The sequence below is a fragment of the Mustelus asterias genome, chromosome 3 (genome assembly GCF_964213995.1).
Source record: "Mustelus asterias chromosome 3, sMusAst1.hap1.1, whole genome shotgun sequence".
Lineage (NCBI taxonomy): Eukaryota > Metazoa > Chordata > Chondrichthyes > Carcharhiniformes > Triakidae > Mustelus > Mustelus asterias.
The window spans coordinates 118,770,951-118,790,906 of NC_135803.1; positions in this window are offsets into that span (position 1 = coordinate 118,770,951).

Consider the following 19,956-nt stretch of genomic DNA (forward strand, 5'->3'; position numbering starts at 1 on the left):
AAAAGCTGACTGTCACATTACAACGAGATCACGCTGCAAAACACTTTGGGATATTGTAAGCTCTGAAAGGTGCTGTATAAATGCAAGTTCTTTTTGCCTTTCCAATGACAGGTGGGACAATTGGAAACACGTAGAATGAAGGAGGTAACCAAGGCAGTAAGTTCTGACGAACATCCTTTCCCCCCAACCAATAAAAGCAATAACTGGTCAAAAAGCTCAGTGTTGTTAGCAGGAGGGTGGTGGCATAGGTTAACTGTGGAGTTTATCTACATAGCAAGAGTTGCCGACAAAATGAGTCTCTTTTGGTCAAATACAGCAGTGCAACACCACAAAATGAACTGTAGGGACATGCATTTCACCCTTTGTTCCAAATATTTGAAAACAGAAGAGCTTCCATGGTACCTTCTAAGGTGGCAAAAAAAGTAACTGTTAAATAAATACGCCCGTACATCATTATAACTGTTGAGTTTGTCAGAATGATACTGATTAGGCTGCCCTACTAGATTATCTTAGGCTTTGCTAAATCAGGCCACAGTGAAAATCTTGTTATAATAATTACAGCATTTAAACACTGAAACAAGGCACACTGACAACACACAGGCTTTCTGCATTAGGCAGAGGATTTGCGGGCTGTTCAAAATGGGAACAGTGAGAGGTGCTGAAATAACACCATACAAGGTAACCAGGCTGCACAAGCATTTAATTATCACACTGTCGAATGAAAAGGTGGCTGTGTTCTCTCTACAGCTACTGCGTTAAGGGCTAAACCATGTAGCCCAAAAGCTTCAAGCATCCATCTAAAGTGCACATTGGCTGACCGCAGTTGGGGAAAGAGTAGTGGTAAGTAATCGGGTATGAGTAAAGAGTTTCCTTCACGAGTGAATTGGTTGGGATTCGGACAGTTGTAGGGTTGAACTGAACGAAAGAAAGAACTGGCCTTTCACCACCTTTGCAGAAAATGACTGGAATTTTCCAACCCTTCAAGCTTGTAGGATCTTCCAGTCCAACCAATGTGAACAGAGATTTCAATGGCTCACCTGCCCTGTTATGGGGGGAGCCCACTGGGGAAAGGGGGTGGGGGGCAGGATGGGAGGGGGCTGGAAAATCCCAGCCTATGAGTCATTTCTGAAAGTCAACATCATCATGTAGAGAAACGTAGCAACCAATTTTCATGCAACATTTGCATAGCACCTTCTGACAGGAATATGTGTTAGGGTCTCAACTATTCACTGCATTTGTGGCAACACCTTAAAAGATGTGATAGGAAGCCTCATATGCAGGTTTCTCGATGACACAAAGATAGGCAGTATTGTAAGCTGTAAATAGAAGCATAAAATTAAAAAGAGGAGTGATGCACATCAATTTAGACACGAGGCTCGAAGCTCAGTAAATGAAGGCTTTATTTACTATTAATGAAGCTATCAGAACTTATGTACACTATCCCAGACTGAAGGGGTCCCGGCCAGAGCAGGGACTCTTATACCTCTCCCAGGAGGCGGAGCCCGACTGGGATGTGCCACAACACTATCATACACAGGTGTAACAACCCCACCCTAACCCAACAGCAACAATAGCACAATCCAACAGTAACATATGTACATCCTTGTAGTCCTGGCCAGCCCCTGGCTCAGCACTATCCAGTGGGAACCAATGATGGTTCACCACAAGGAGTTCATAGATTAAGAGGATGCAAAACAACAATGGCAAATGGATTTCAGTACAAGAAATTGTGTGTCATCGAATTGAATCTCAAATAAATAGATCACAATACTTTCTAAATGTGAAATTAGTGGAGATTCATAAATCACTTGAGTCCATGTACATAGTCCCCATTAAAATTTCATGAATAGATATAAAAGATCTACTTTGGGCGTCACAGCGCCTAGCACTGCTGCCTCACAACGTCAGGGACCTGGGTTCAATTCCAGCTTTCTCTGTGCAGTTTGCACGTTCTCCCCATGTCTGCGTGGGTTTCCTCCAGGTGCTTCAGTTTCCTCCCACAGTCCAAAGATGTGCCGATTAGGTTGGTTGGCCATGCTAAATTGAGCCCTAGTGTCCCAAGGTGCGTAAACTAGATAGACTAGCCAAGGTAAATGTGTGGGGTTGCGGGGATAGGGTGGGGAAAGGGCCTGGGTAAGGTAGTCTGTCAGAGAGAGTTGGTGCAAACTCAATGGGCCAAATGGTCTCCTTCTGCACTGTAGGGATTCTATGATTCTATACTGGAAGACTTGCCCTTATATCTAGAGGACTGGAATACAAGGGGTTATGAGTCATGTTATAGTTTTACAATAATCTAGTTAGATCACACCTGAAGTGCTCTGTTCAATCTTGGTTATCATGCCTTAGGAATTATATCGTGGCTTTGAAGGGAGTACAGGGTAGATTATCCAGAATGATAGCTGGACTAAAGGGTTAAATTATGTGGAGAGATTACACAAATTAAGGTTATATTCCCTGCAAATTAGAAAATTAAGGGATGGTTAGATTTAATTTTTCAATATATTACGGGTAACAGATAGGATAGAAAATGTTTCTGCTGTCCTGAGAACCTAAGAATAGAGGAGACAGCTTTAAATTTAGGCCATGTCTTTCAGGACTGAACTAGCAAAACATTTTGATACACAAATTGCAGTAGATGTTTGGCCATCTATGGCAGTTATGCTGGGTCAATTATTAATTTAAATCAGAGATTGACAGATTTCAGTTAACTAATGATATCTAGGGATATGGGGCAAAGATGGGTATGTGGGGTTAGACCGCAGATCAGTCATGCTCTCACTGAATAACTCTTGTTACCATGGCTTGGATTTTCTGGTTACACCCATGGTGAGAATCGTCATGGGTGGGAGGGAAAAATTTGACGGACCAGCCAGAGTCCCGTTGACGGGGCGGGGAATGGGGTGGAATTTCTGATCCTGCGGTGGGCATCATGGAAAAATCTCATCCTTAATTTTTCTCCCATTGCCTCACAGGAAAGTGAACAAGTATATCAAAGATTAATTTTTAATTTAGGGTTGAAAACAGAAATTGGACCTTTAAAAGGAAAGATGTTTTGAAAAGGCCTAAAGTGATTTCAACCTACAAAGGTGGCTGACACTAATTTACATTAATAAGTACGTTCCACATTCCAACCCAAAGGAGGGGAGATGGCAAATCTGCAAAAGTCACCAAAGACAATGAGCCCTGTGGTGATTGTCCCTTTAAGGGCAACACGCCCCTCTCCCCCACCCTGAGACTGTGAAAGACCTTCCTTAAATGGAAGCCACCTACAATATTCAACAGGTGAAGATGAACTGTTCAAAGGCTAATTGCTTGGACAAAAAAACCCTTAATTTTAGAAATAGCTCTCCAGACAAGCTAACAGTTATAATAGGAATATACAATTATGTTTGAATTATTGGCACTGGGAGAGGGATCACACGAGCAACCCGAGTTTTTTGTGTGGTTTTAAGAACATGGGTTTCCAATAAGAACAGAACTAATACTGTCTCTCAGTTTCTCTTCCTCCCTCTCACTAATTTGACTTAGTCTTTGCCTCCATCCTGCAGTAGTCAAAGATTTCTTCAGGAAAGAATTCAACACCCCGGCATTGTCTCCAAGAAGACTGAAAGACTTTAGATCACCTCAGAAGTTTGAGCAAGACACAACTTATCTGTTTCTTCATTACACTGAAGAAAACCTATGCGGCTAGTTCTTTTATGATCGCAGCATGTAAAAAATTAAGTACACAGTAAATTGGCAAACATATCCTTTATCTTTTAATGAGGAGAGAGAAAAGAGATGAGCCTTTCGACCCCTCCTACCTGATCGTGGCAATAGTCAGTCACCTCATTCACTAATTATCTTAAAGAGGAAATACAAAGCTGACTACTGTTATGATCACATCTTCCTTGCTTTTGAACTAATAAAACAGGCATGTTCCAAGTAGGTTAGGTCCTTAGGTTCAGCAGCAAGCAAAGGGATTATTCAACATACCTTAACCATTTTAAATATTAGGCTTATTACACTTAGCGTATACAATCTTGAAGCACCGCATCCCAATTCCATTTTGTAATTCTTTTATGGTACGTGAGCATTGCTGACAAGGCTAATGTTTGTTGCCCATCCCTAATTGCCCTTGAGAAGATGGTGGTGGAGAGCTGCCTTTTAGAACTGCTTCAGCTCGTATGACATAGGTGCAGTTAGGAAGGAAGCTCCAGAGTTTTGCCCCAGCGACAGTGAAGGAATGGTGAGATAGAATGGAGACAAAAGTAACTCAAAAGTAAAATATTACAGATGCTTGAAGCTTTCAAAGTCACCGCAGCAGTGAATTTCTACGCCAGTGGGTCTTCCCAAGGCCCTATGGGGGGAGATGCATGGCATTTTGCAGTCAGCCACTCAAAAATGCATCAGAGCAGTCACCAGTATCCTGTTCAGAAGAGCCAATGGTTTTGTACAATTCACCAGAGACCCAGGCAGCCAAAGCAGTGGGTTAAATACTCATACAAAAATAAAATACTGTGGATGCTGGTATTCTGAAATTAAAACAAAAAAACTTGTTAGGCAACATCTGTGGAGCGAAACAGAGTTAATGGTTGGGATTTTATGCCGTCATTTGCAGTGGGTGGCAATGGAGTCGGGGGGCAAAATACCAATGGGAACCAATAAAGAAAGGATTTAAATGGTGAGATTTCCCACAGCGAATGTCCCTAGCCTCCTCCGTTGGTGTGATGCAGTTCCCATCGAGAAAGGTGGGGGGAAAACCCATTTGAATTCATTATTATATCATTAGTGGACAGTCCCGCTGTAACCTCCCACCACGCTCGATAATCTGCCCCAGCGACATGACGTCAAGCCAGTTTTACAACTTTTTAAAAACAGAAACCTGGTGACCTTACTTCCAAAGGGGAGTTCAGAGGTATGCAGGCAGTGAGCGGGTCCATGGAGAGAGATAATGAGAAGGCAGTCACAAATCTGATGCAAAAAGTGAGGCATAATACATTGACAAAGGTGGTTTAGTCTTTACATAACTGTTTGCTTTCTACAATTGCCTAACAACACGAGAGCCCACTCAGTGCAACTGAACTCCCTTCTAAACTCACCTCGATGTCTTGGTGTCTGCCCTGAATCCACAGCAGAGGTGGAGGCAGCCTTCTGTCTGCTGTGCCCTGTTGTCTGTGATGATTTTTGCGGGCTTTCTCTGGTGCTGAGAAGGCCCAGGGTGCTGTGGTGTGGTGCTGCAAATCCTCCTCAGTTTCTGAGTCTGGAGCTGGAATGGTCAGAGATGAGAGGGAGTCAGATGGGTCAGACACTCCCAGAAACTCCCAGGTGGAAGGCTCTGAGCTATGGACCAGCCTCTCCTCCTCCTTACGGGTGCTCAAGGGGCCCTGGCTTCCTCCTTTAATCTGGTGTTGTGAGACTTCTTACTGTGTTCCTCCTTTGGATACAGGGGCAGCTGGAGTGAGATGCATAAGCCCCACCATCCTCTGACATGGTGCCTCACAATGGAGTTCACATTCTCCCAATGGAGCTGATGCCTGCACCATGGCCTTCACCAGTGCAGGGCAGAAGCCCTGCACCAAAGTCTCCACTGCGGTCAGCACCCTCTCAGTGTTGACTTGGCTGTCTCGGAGTGCAGGCACGATCTCCTAAGATAGAGAGTGTGGAACTCCTCCATTCAGCCTTGCAATCTGAAGAGTCATGCAGACATCCCTTCCTGAGGTCCTTTACTCTGCCTTTGGGGCTCTAGCAACTGCTTCACGTCACCTGACTGGGGATGATCAAAGTTTTGGCATCCAGTTGTCCTCCAAGTGCTGCATTCTTGGGATGTTCCTGCCTCTGCCTCCTGTGGATCTGAAAAAGTGAGGTCCTCACCAGGTTTGTGACCCTGAAGCCTCTCTACTATTAAGTCCCACTGAGTGCGCCGTGTCACCCCCACCCCCCCACCCCACTGATCCCAGTTGCAGAGTGCGCAGTGTCCCCCTGTTTGTCTCCCCTTAGGCCCTGCCACCTTCAGGCCCCACCCTCTCTCAGTAGGCCGCACTCCCCTCAGGCTCTGCCCCCTTGGCACTGCCCAGGGCACACAGACCGTGTCCCCTGACCTCCCTCGCGGGCTTCAATGGCCTCCGGTGCTACCGGCAAGGCCATCATGACTGGTGCCCATTGATGGATATCCAGTGCCAATAAGATCGCGAGAGGAGAGAAATTGGGCGCGAACCCAATTTATCGCCTTTTGCATTATCTTACCAGTTCGCCCCGTCCATCGACGAGAAGGTAAGATCGCCCAAATATTCCCCAAAATCTTTTGAGCAAAGATTCCATTCTAGCATCTTCCCATCCAGTTGTAACATCAACTGGGATCATAACATATGCATGGCTCGATCAAATTAACACATACTTCCTAATTTCAAAACAGTTGCCCATGACTCAATGGTGCCTGCTCCAAATCCTGCTGAGAACTCTATGCAATGCACCTGTAATATAATGAAGGCTTTGGCTGAGAGATAACAGCAACGATATTGATAAGGGGGTGAGCACCACATGTTGGCTTGCCGGCCGGGTTCAAACCCTGGACCCAACAACAGGTGACAAACATAGAAACCTGCACACTATTTCTGAGGCCCCAAAATAAATGATGATTCCATAGGCTCACATTACCCTTCATTTAAAGTCAATAAAATGTATTCTGTACTGAGCAATTTACCAGCAGACAATCAGAACTAAAGAACATTCAACGCATGGTTTGCTGTATTAACGGGCAGTTTTTGTTCAGAGCTGTGCTCACTGTAAAGCTTGATACAAGATTGAAACTAAAGGCCAGAATCTTGCTAATCTTGCTAATGAACCAGCGTTCACATCACTCACCTCTTAAAGGGACAAAACATACACCAACTATAATACATTACAAAATGCCATTCCCTTAAAAGCCCCTATCAGTTAGCAAAGCTCCAAAATCATGAACATCCATCACACATGAATAAAGTGCTTCAAAGTACTTGCTCAAACACAACTGAATACATCCATGAAATGATTAATGTGCTTTTATAATGTTTTAAGTTTACGCTGAACTGGGGCAATTGAAATAATTTGACATTTAACATTAATAGCTTTGGAGTCGGCAAAGATGAGCATTAACAAGTTTTAAAAGAACAGTGATTAGAACCCTTTCTCAGCATGATGGTGTGGGAAAATGACAATCACAAACTGACCCTCACAGGATGGGTAAGCAAAAATGTGATAAGAAGCACAGACCTCAGCCTTCAGTGGGATAAAGGAGATAGCTGCGGCCCCTATAATTCTGCTTCAGGATTTTATCTTGTAAAGGTGATGAGCAAAAGATGTTCTGCAACCTTTGTATCAGGCAGACACCTAGTAGGAGCAGATTGTGTCTCCCAAGCATGCCTGTGAATAAAAGTCTCTGTTGCTGCAATTTACAGATTTGACTGGGTTCAATCTTTTACCACAACAACGCTTTCTTCCATTACATTGGGGATGGCACAGTAGCAAAGAACAAAGAACAAAGAACAAAGAACAGTACAGCACAGGAAACAGGCCCTTCGGCCCTCCAAGCCTGTGCCGCTCCTTGGTCCAACTAGACCAATCGTTTGTATCCCTCCATTCCCAGGCTGCTCATGTGACTATCCAGGTAAGTCTTAAGCGATGCCAGCGTGCCTGCCTCCACCACCCTACTTGGCAGCGCATTCCAGGCCCCCACCACCCTCTATGTAAAAAACATCCCTCTAATATCTGAGTTATACTTCGCCCCTCTCACCTTGAGCCCGTGATCCCTCGTGAACGTCACTTCTGATCTGGGAAAAAGCTTCCCACCGTTCACCCTATCTATCCCCTTCATAGTCTTGTACACCTCTATTAGATCTCCCCTCATTCTCCGTCTTTCCAGGGAGAACAACCCCAGTTTACCCAATCTCTCCTCATAGCTAAGACCCTCCATACCAGGCAACATCGTGGTAAACCTTCGCTGCACTCTCTCTAACGCCTCCACGTCCTTCTGGTAGTGCGGCGACCAGAACTGGACGCAGTACTCCAAATGTGGCCGAACCAGTGTTCTATACAGCTGCATCATCAGACTCCAGCTTTTATACTCTATACCCCGTCCTATAAAGGCAAGCATACCATATGCCTTCTTCACCACCTTCTCCACCTGTGTTGCCACCTTCAAGGATTTGTGGACTTGCACACCTAGGTCCCTCTGTGTTTCTATACTCCTGATGACTCTGCCATTTATTGTATAACTCCTCCCTACATTATTTCTTCCAAAATGCATCACTTCGCATTTATCCGGATTAAACTCCATCTGCCACCTCTCCGCCCAATTTTCCAGCCTATCTATATCCTGCTGTATTGCCCGACAATGCTCTTCGCTATCCGCAAGTCCAGCCATCTTCGTGTCATCCGCAAACTTGCTGATTACACCAGTTACACCTTCTTCCAAATCATTTATATATATCACAAATAGCAGAGGTCCCAGTACAGAGCCCTGCGGAACACCACTGGTCACAGACCTCCAGCCGGAAAAAGACCCTTCGACCACTACCCTCTGTCTCCTATGGCCAAGCCAGTTCTCCACCCATCTAGTCACTTCTCCTTGTATCCCATGAGCCTTAACCTTCTTAACCAACCTGCCATGTGGGACTTTGTCAAATGCCTTACTGAAATCCATATAGACGACATCCACGGCCCTTCCTTCATCAACCGTTTTTGTCACTTCCTCAAAAAACTCCACCAAATTTGTAAGGCACGACCTCCCTCTTACAAAACCATGCTGTCTGTCACTAATGAGATTGTTCCGTTCTAAATGCACATACATCCTGTCTCTAAGAATCCTCTCCAACAACTTCCCTACCACGGACGTCAAGCTCACCGGCCTATAATTGTGCACAGTGGTTAGCACTGCTGCCTCACAGTGCCAGGGACCCAAGTTCAATTCCCAGCGTGGGTCACTGTGTGGAGTCTGCACGGTCTCCCTGTGTCTGTGTGGGTTTCCTCCGGGTGCTCCAGTTTCCTCCCACAGTCCAAAAGACGTGCTGGTTAGGTGCATTCGCCATGCTAAATTCTCCCCCAATGTACCTGAACAGGCACTGGAGTGTCGTGACTAGGGGATGTTTACAATGACTTCATTACAGTGTTAATTTAAGCCTACTCGTGACACTAATAAATAAATTTTAGAACCTTGGTGCTAGCCTGTCATCTGCAGCTGAGGTAGAATCATAGCATCCTACAATGCAGAAGGAGGCCATGTGGCCTGTCGAGTCTGCACCGACCACAATCCCACCCAAGTCCTATCCCCATAACCCCATTTACCCTGATAGTCCCCCTGACACTAAGGGTCAATTTAGCGTGGTCAATCAACATAACCTACACATCTTTGGACTGTGGGAAGAAACCGGAGCACCCGGAGGAAACCCACGCAGACACGGGGAGAACGTGTAGACTCTGCACAGACAGTGACCTGAGCCGGGAATCGAACCTGGGTCCCTGGCGCTGTGAGGCAGCAGTGCTAATCATTGTGTCACTTTAAGTTGCACGCCAATAAGGAATGTTGGTTGATTGCATTTGTAAAATGGTTAGCTTATACTCTGTAACATCACAGTTATTGTGACACTAGTACCGTTATTATTGGCTAGAACATCTACAGAGTTGTTTATGTCCCTGTGGTAAATCAAAGCTAAAAGCAACATTAAAACCACGTGGGCTAAAAATTGACTTGCTCCTATTGCTGAGTATGGGGGGTCACAATTTGTGCTGTACCCTCGCTCGAACTGGTGGAGGCAAGCAATAAGCGAACAGCATGCTGCCTTCTCATTTGAGTGATTGGAATGATCAGCCAAGTGCAACCTGCGCTGCTGGCTGGCTGAATGCTCAACAGGGAGAAAGCAGCGTGTGTGGCTCTCCAGCACTTCTTCAGGGCAGGCTGATCCTATTAAAGGGGAACAGCTCTGATTGTTAGGAAGCTGCTCCCAGGTTCTCATGTGTGTTTATCAGGTCTAGACCAATCAGTGGCTGCTGGAATTGCGCTCAGACCTGCGTTCCATCACTCTAGCCACAGGCTCCAGCACCGGCTAAACAGAAAGGGGATGTGCCAGCTCAATCACCCTCCAGCCTCCCCTTCTCCTCCTGCAGTCAAGGAGGTGCGATTGCACACCGACAGAGACCAGGAGTACCAGCACTGCAGCTTCGGAGCATAATTTCAAGGTATTCCCAAAGATGAACTCCTGCTCCATTTGCCAGTGATCCCAGTATTTCCTGCCAAGAGGGTGCTTGAGCCTCAAACTACCAAAAGCTGGGGCCGCCAAGGTCATCTCAGGCAACAGGGCACAGCACCCAACAGGCTGCCTGCACTATAGGGTGCTCCAGTTTCCTCCCACAGCCTGAAAGGCATGCAGGTTAGGTGGATTGCTGCTAAATTCACCCTCAGTGTACCCGGACAGTTGCCGGAGCGTGGCGACGAGGGGATTTTCAGAGTAACTTTATTGCAGTGTTAATGTGAGCTTACTTGTGACACTAATCAAAAGACTTTAAACTTCCGGGCAACCTAATATATTGTTCCGATGTGGCAAATAAGTATTTCACTTACTTTTATAAGGAAAAATCATATGGAAAATAGCAACAGTTCCAATACAACTTTATTAAATTGCTCAGGAAATTTTTGATGTCGAGAAATTCCTTCCTTATTTCTGCTCCTACTTATAACAGGTAAAGGAGCACAAAATACTACAACAGTCAGAGATTTGTAGAAAATGCTGGAAAAACTCAGCAGGTCTGACAGCATCGGTGGGGAGAGAATAGAGCCAACGTTTCGAGTCCTCTTTACCCTTAACTCTGACGAAGGGTCATCTAGACTCGAGACATTGGCTCTATTCTCTCCCCACAGATGCTGTCAGACCTGTTGAGATTTTCCAGCATTTTCTTGGTTAGGTTGATTGGCCATGCTAAATTGACCCTAGTGTCAGGGGGATTAGCAGGGTAAATAATAAATGGGGTTACAGGAATAGGGCCTGGGTGGGATTGTGGTTGATGCAGACTCGATGGGCTGAATGGCCTCCTTCTGCACTGTAGGCATTCTATGATTCTGTTTTGTTTCAGATTCCAGCATCTGCAGTATTTTGCTTAAATCAGAGATTTGTACTTTATCCCAGGACATTCCGGGCTATTATTAATAAACATGGATTTTTACTCTTACTGTTGATTTACTTATGCTTGCTTAGCTCCTTGTTTGACTTTGAACTGAAGCTTGATTTAAAAGAAAATCATTGCGTAATGCATCAAACAAATAATTTCAGGAAATGGAGGAATTTGGAACTTGGAATGAATTTGATTTGAATGGAAATACTCCGATATCTGATTACATATATGATGAGCTGACTATTCACATGAGTTTGTTACATTTAATTCAAAGGCAGCACACAAAAGTTTTTGGCCGAAGTCCTTCTCTCCAAGTGTGGGAGGAGTGACTGAAGATGCAATGGAAAGGAATATAAGGACAACTCTTCCGCAAATTTAATAAATGAAACTGGGATGGAAGAGGTCAGTGGGCATTGCAGTTCCTGAGAGCAGGTCTAATTAAATATGCAAACAAATTCCTGGTTCGAACTGGTCCTAGCACTGGAACATTGGCAGAGAGTGAGGAGCAGCAATTTCATGCCAGCAGCTGTCAAAAGAGCAGCTGGCATAATTAAATGGTATGGCCACTTAAAGATATGCGACTGCATGTGGGAGCGTGTTAGCCTTTAAAAAGGCTGCAGATATTCTAATGGGTTTTTCAGCCATCCAATATTGGTTTCTGCCAAAGCTTTGGCAAGGAAAATCTAGCGGCTCTCATAGTAAATGTGGAAAGAGGCAATAGTTCAGGAGACTGATGGAGCAGGCCAGCTGATGAGTTTGAGATGCATCTTGGTGAAAAGGTTCAGAGGAAGGTTTTCTTGATTTCCACTCGTGCCACCCTCCACAGAGGACAACAATGTAGCTAACGTGTTAGAAGTTTCAAGACACACGACAACACAGAATTGCTGAGCAGAAACTGATAGCCAAGTTCCACACGCATGAGGGCGGCCTCCACCGGGATCTTGGGTTCATGTCACACTTCTAGTAACCCCCCCCCATACTCCCTGAGTTTGCAAAATCCTAGTCACTGTCCTGGCTTGAGACAATTCACACCTCTTTAACCTGTGATTAACCCTCTCTCCATGCACACTGTACTTTCAAAGACTTGATTACCTGTAAAGACTCGCATTCCAACCATTCTTTGCATTCTGGTCACCCTATTATAGAAAGGATATTATTAAACTAGAAAGAGTGCAGAAAGGATTTACTAGGATGCAACTGGGACTTGATGGATTGAGTTATAAGGAGAGGCTGGATAGACTGGGACTTTTTTCTCCGAAGCGTAAAAAGCTGAGGGGTGACCTTATAGAGGTCTATAAAATAATGAGGGGCACAGATCAGCTAGATAGTCAATATCTTTTCCCAAAGGTAGGGGAGTCTAAAACTAGAGGGCATAGGTTTAAGGTGAGAGGGCAGAGATACAAAAGTGTCCAGAGGGGCAATTTTTCACACAGAGGGTGGTGTCTGGAACAAGCTGCCAGAGGTAGTAGCAAAGGCAGGTACAATTTTGTCTTTTAAAAAGCATTTAGATAGTTACATGGGTAAGATGGGTATAGAGGGATATGGGCCAAATGCGGGCAATTGGGATTAGCTTAGGGGTTTAAAAAAAAAGGCTGCATGGACAAGTTGGGCCGAAGGGCCTGTTTCCATGCTGTAACCTCTATGACTCAATGACTCAATCTGTAATTGTCTTGCAATTGTGTCATTGCCTCTATATGCCGTTTTTGTAATCCTACCTCCACTCACCTGATGAAGGAGCAGCACTCCGAAAGCTCATGATTCCAAATGAACCTGTTGGACTTTACCCTAGTGTTGTGGGATTTTTACTGTATTAGAAAATGGCAGCACAATGAGTGGAGGTAAGTGGTAACCTTAACTAGCACCAGCAGTGGCATCCTTACAACGCAGGCTGGTTGCAGGCTCCATGCAGCAGATGGCACAGATCTGCAGTCGGATTCACATTGACCAGAGTTTGTTGAGTCATTTTATCACGGTCTTTGCCAATTAGATGTCTGTGGGTATGGCTAGCTGCAGAATGGCACAGGCAAGCATGTTCTGGTCCCCATTGTTCTCTCTGGCACACCTCCTTTCTCCTCATACCCTTTAATAGCGAGGGTGATTTTGATTTCCTTACCATCTGTTTGCACTCAAACCCAGGGCATCCAAAGGCAAAGGAAGTCCCACCCTGTTGCAGAACCCATCTCATTTTTGGGTGAATGAGAGGGTACTGCTAGACTGGTGCTGATAGAGTGGCCACAGCGGTTGTCCAGCAACAATGGACATCAGCTAAATATCAAGGGAAGAGGTCGGTGATTGGAAGATGGGAGGGTTGGTGTTTAGCAGGGGCTGGGGCAGGTGGGGGGTGGTGACTGTGGTGGAGCGCATGTGGGTGAGGAAATTTCACTCCAGGTCAACACCAGGGTGGTTCTTAACTACAAGTAGTTAAGACACATACTTTTAGTTCCTCGCAACTGCCTTGTTGATAGGTGATGGATTTGTGTTCCTTTAACACATACTAAACTCTTAATTTACATATTCATAGAACCTCATGCATAAAAAATGAACATTGGGAATTTGGCAGTGGGGCTAATGCCTGCACAGATTGGGTGGAGGCTATTCCAGAGTGAAATTGATACGCTTTGTACCTATTTCACACCTGAAATACAAGCCAATTTCTGTCCCGTAAACTCTTTGGGAAAACAGAAAATGGCACTGCATTCTTTTAAATGAATTATAATATTTAACTGAAATTCTGGCTCATTGGCAGGAAGTATTTTAGTGTTTAAATGGTCTGTGGAATGGTTGCACTCCAAATATGTGGGTGGAGGTAGGGGACGCTGTGGAGATCTGGCCAATGTAGATCTTAACCAATTTTCTGGATTGCTGGAGCCTCTTTTACCCCTTTGCAACTGAACTTAGATCAGAAAATCTATTCTACAACTTCAACATTACGTGTAGGGAATTAGAATTTTGGCCAGCATGCCAAAAATGTCTACGCTTGGATAAAATGAAAATGTTCCTTGAGAATTACACTGCCTGATGTGGAATCACAACTGAAATGGCCCCTGATTTCAATCTGTGTGGGGTAAGTTGACCTTAGCTGCGGTTTCACCAGGGCTTCCCTTAACCTCAGCAACGTTGAGTTAGAAGGTGGACAATTAGCCAGCAATCCCATTCCTGACTGGTCTGCAGTGACTACTGCTGGCAAGTGCTTTTGCCCAGTTGTCAGTTGACGAAAGGAGTAGGTTCAATCTTCCAGATAATGATTGGATAACCTACCAAATCATTCATGAAGTATTAAGCAGTTGGTTAAGGTAACGAATTGTATTAATGACCTTAACCCCAACATGACTAGGTGCCTTCAGGAAAGGAGAGAAAACTGAAAGAGAATAGCATAAACAAAAACAATGAAACATTCTGCATCTGTACGCCAGCTTTTTTTTAATATATAGAACATCAATTGTGCATACATCTTACATATTGCATGTGTTTGCTGTATAAATTGGGACAATCTAAGCTTTTGAGATTCTTATGTTTTCACCACGTTTGCTCCCATCTGAGGTTATAAAACGTCTTTCTGCAAAGATGTCTGTCACACTAGCACCAGATCATCTCGTGGCAGAGAAAGAAAAAAATATATAGCCCCATCTGAGGCGGCTTGTGCTTCCTCTGGGGCACCATCAGCTCATTTCCTGCTAGCTCTGGTTTCCATGGCACTTGTCCAGGCTTATGTGTTTGACAGCTGTTCTGATATGCGTTTCTTCCAGCTCTAACCTAGCCACCGCCATGCTTCCAATTACAGTCAGAGGCAATTACTGTCAGCCTTTTCATAGCTGCTTCAAAGGGAAGAGGAGTAGCTGCATAATGCAACACAGCAATATGGAAATTGTAACCCATGGCTACTAATAAGATATAAAAAACATTTTTCAGTGGTAGAAGGTGTTCAAATTAACCACTAGTTGACAGAAAGAAGGAAAACAGCGTAATAATACACATAGTAACTGAAGCTCAGTTGGAATGTCTCAGCATTAGACCTGATTAATGTGCTATCCTGCATTTTTGCAGGCATTCTCTCTTTCTGGATTTGATATCAGTATGTCAGACATTCATATTATAAAGCAGAAATAAGGTTAAAATTTAGGCTCATATAGAAGTTACCTTAGTGTTGTATAGTAAAAGCACATGTCTCTACTTGATTAAAAATTCTTATAAAATAGAAATGATCTCCTTATGTCAGAATTTAATACCACATGAACATAACTAATTTTAAAAATTATTTTTATCTTCAATTGTGCATTCACTAATTGAGATTCATTGACCCGACTGCTTGTAATTTTAGTAAATTTACATAATACCACATCAGGTATGATTGAAGAGATTTGTGTGGTTTTGAAATTCCTGATTCCTTGCTGTATGTTTTAGGTGAATAAATTATTCATAGGATGCCTACAGTGCAGAAGGAGGCCATTCGACCCAATGAGCCACAATCCCACCCGGGTCCTATCCCTGTAATCCCACATATTTACCCCACCAAGCCCCCTGACACCAAGGGACAATTTAGCATGACAAATTCACCTAACCTGCATATTTGTGGACTGTGGGAGGAATCCTGAGCACTCGGAGGAAACCCACGCAGACACAGGGAGAACGTGCACACAGGCAGCCACCCGAGGCCAGAATCGAACCCGGGACCCTGGCGGTGTGAGGCAGCAGTGCTAACCATTGTGCCACGGTGCTGCCCTATTACTGTAGGTGAAATTATGCTTTTGTTGTATTACTGCAGGGGAACAGATTAAAGTGTAGATTTTTTGGCGCATCTTTGAACTTTGAGTGTACAAAATGTTATCTGCATTCAAGCCTTAACATAGACCTTCAGAACTATGATCAAATGTGCAGAAAATAATGAATAAATCAATACTTCAGCATTTGAAGCCTAGATGCATAAATAAACAAAATTCAGGTCACAACACATCTTGTTTCCAACACCCAAATGTATTAGGTTAAATTCTTTCCTCCATAGTTTGTAAGTTATCCACACTTACTGAAATATGTTTCAAGTAAGATCATATCATGCTACATGGAAGGTTTGGTGGTACACTTGTCCTTGGGATGTAAGCATTGCTGACAAGGCCAGCACTTATTGTCCATTCTTAATTGCCCTTGAGAAGGTGATGGTGAGCCACTTTCTTGACTTGGTGCAGCAAATGTGGTATAGCTGCACTCACATTACTATTCTGTAGTTTTTTTTAATGCAGCAGAATGGCTTGCTGCACCATTTCAGAGAGAAGTTAGGAGTCAATCACATTGCTGTGAATCTGGAGTCACATGTAGGCAAGACTGTGTAAGGATGTCAGATTTCCGATCCTGAAGGACATAAGGGAATCGGGTGAGTTTTTTGCAACATTTAGTAACATTAATGCAACTAAGTTTATTCCAGTTTGTTAATTGAATTTAAATTCTCCAGCTGCCATAGTGGTATTTGAACTCATATTTCTGGAGCCTCAGACCAGGCCCGGGATTATTAGTCTAGTAACATTACCACCATCCCTCTGTTTAACTGTTTATTTTCTCAACTTTATTTTTGCCGATAAGGTGTGTATACTTTTAAAAATCTGAATTAAATATTTATATCATAGAACATTGAACATTACAGCGCAGTACAGGCCCTTCAGCCCTCGATGTTGCGCCGACCTGTGAAACCAATCTAAAGCCCATCTAACCTACACTATTCCAATATCATCCATATGTTTATCCAATGATCATTTAAATGCCCTTAATGTTGGCAAGTCCACTACTGTTGCAGGCAGGGCATTCCACGCCCTTACTACTCTCTGAGTAAAGAACCTACCTCTGACTTCTGTCCTATATCTATCACCCCTCAATTTAAAGCTATGTCCCCTCGTGCTAGCCATCACCATCCGAGGAAAAAGGCTCTCATTGTCCACCCTATCTAATCCTCTGATCATCTTATATGCCTCTATTAAGTCACCTCTTAACCTTCTTCTCTCTAATGAAAACAGCCTCAAGTCCCTTAGCCTTTCCTCATAAGACCTTCCCACCATACCAGGCAACATCCTGGTAAATCTCCTCTGCACCCTTTCCAATGCTTCCACATCCTTCCTATAATGCGGCGACCAGAACTGTACGCAATACTCCAAGTGCGGCCACGCCAGAGTTTTGTACAGCTGCAACATGACCTCATGGCATCGAAACTCAATCCCTCTACCAATAAAAGCTAACACACCTTCTTAACAACCCTTCAACCTGGGTGCCAACTTTCAGGGATCTATGCACATGGACACCGAGATCTCTCTGCTCATCCACACTACCAAGTATCTTACCATTAGCCCAGTACTCTGTAATCCTGTTACTCCTTCCAAAGTGAATCACCTCACACTTTTCCGCATTAAACTCCATTTGCCATCTCTCAGCCCAGCTCTGCAGCTTATCTATGTCCCTCTGTAACCTGCAACATCCTTCCGCATTGTCCACAACTCCACCGACTTTAGTGTCATCCGCAAATTTACTAACCCATCCTTTTACACCCTCATCCAGGTCATTTATAAAAATGACAAACAGCAGTGGCTCCAAAACAGATCCTTGCGGTACACCACTAGTAACTGAACTCCAGGATGACCATTTCCCATCAACCACCACCCTCTGTCTTCTTACAGCTGGCCAATTTCTGACCCAAACTGCTAAATCACCCTCAATCCCATGCCTCCGTATCTCCTGCAATAGCTTACCGTGGGGAACCTTATCAAATGCTTTACTAAAATCCATATACACCACATCAACTGCTTCACCCTTATCCCCTCTTTGATCACCTTCTCAAAGAACTCAATAAGGTTTGTGAGGCACGACCTACCCTTCACAAAACCGTGTTGACTATCCCTAATCAAATTATTCCTTTCTAGATGATTATAAATCCTATCTCTTATAATCCTTTCCAAAACTTTGCCCACAACGGAAGTAAGACTCACTGGTCTATAATTACCAGGGTTGTCTCTACACCCCTATCATAGCCAAGTGGCTTCCTCAATAACTATCCTTCCATTATTAGCTCAAAGTGGGGATGTTTGTTGATGATTGCACAATGTTCAGCAGTACTTGTGACTCCTCAGGTACAGAGGCAGTGCATGTCCAAATGCAACAACACCTGGAAAATATTCAGGCTTCGATTCACAAGTAATAAGTAACATTTGTGGCACACAAGTGCCAGATAATGACCATCTTTATCACATCTTGACTTTCAATGGTATTACTAATGCTGAATCCCCATCCTGGGGGTTATCTTTGACTAGAAACTGAACTGGATTAGCCATATAAATACTATGGCTACAAGAGCAGGTCAGAGGCAGCACATGTCCCAAATCATTTCCTGATTCCCCAGAGTCTATCCACCATCTACAAGACACAAGTGAGGGAATTTGATTGAATATTCTCCACTTGCCTGGATGAGTGCAGTTCAAACAACACTCAGTAAGCCTGACACCGTCCAGGACAAAGCAACCTGCTTGATTGGCACACCATCCACAAACATGCACTCCCCTGCCACAAATGGTACGGCAGCAGTGTGTGCCATCTACAAGATACACTACAGGGACTCACCAAGGTTCCTTAAACAACACCTTCCAAACCCAGAACCACTATGGTCTCGAAGGACAAGGGTAGCAGATGCACGGGAACACCAATGCTTAGAAATCCCCCACCAAATCACAGACCATCCTGACTTGAAAATATATCACAGTTTCTTCAAAACCTGTGGAACTCCCTCTCTTACTGCACTGTGGGTATACCTACACTACATGGACTACAGTGGTTCAAGAAGACAGTTCACCACCAGCTAATCCAGGGTAATTAATGGATGGGAAATAAATGCTGGCCTAGCCAGTGATGTCCATATCCATGAATGAATTAAGAAATGATAACAGTATATAATATATCACATGGATTGCCCTCAACTTGAATGTGTAAATTGGTTATTCTACATTATACATTTGAATTAAAACTAGTTGTTTTGTATTATGTCATTCACTGTCGGTCAGGATAGTGCAGAAATATATCATTAATACTTACGCTTAAACAGAAACATTTCAAATATTTTATATATTTCCAGTTGGCATTTCAACAGAGTTTTCACTGACTAGAAACTGTCTTTGAATGACATGAGGTAACTGAGAATGCACATCGTTAAGCAGATCACATATTCACTATTGATATTACAGCCCAAGATCCATTTGTTTTTGAAGGGTTCTATTTATCAGCAGCTCTTAGCAATGAAACATTTATTTTAGTTTATTCAGACTTATGTATTTAGACATTATCTTGGGATTTAGAATTGTGAAACTGCACTTATTGCAGTTTGAATGAAAGAAATCTATACTTTGAGATGAATTAAATTGTGAAAGCTACCCATAAAAGCTCTCATATACTGTATCATGAAATGAGAAGGGAGCAATTTCTCTCGTTTAATAGTGCTGACAGTAACAAATACCTGAAGGCGAAGAAGTGACAACATATTTCAGCTTAATAGGTTTGCATTGTTGTAGGATTGGTATTCCTTTCAAGTACCTACCAAAGAGAAGTATAAATGAAACTATTATCAATCATTAGATCAATAATCTATTACTGTTCAACTTGAATGTATTATAACAAGTCACAGCATTTACCTCCTTAAAATACTTTTAACATTTTGGACTGTTGAGGCGTTTTGACTTCCACGGGAGTTTGTCACACGGTTTTATCTCTCTTGGGGAGTGCATTGAGTTGCCAAACTTCATACTTCTGAAACTAACGGTCCTTGATGGGAAATGGCCTGCATCACTTCCCTTTGGATTGAAGCTCTGGATGGTT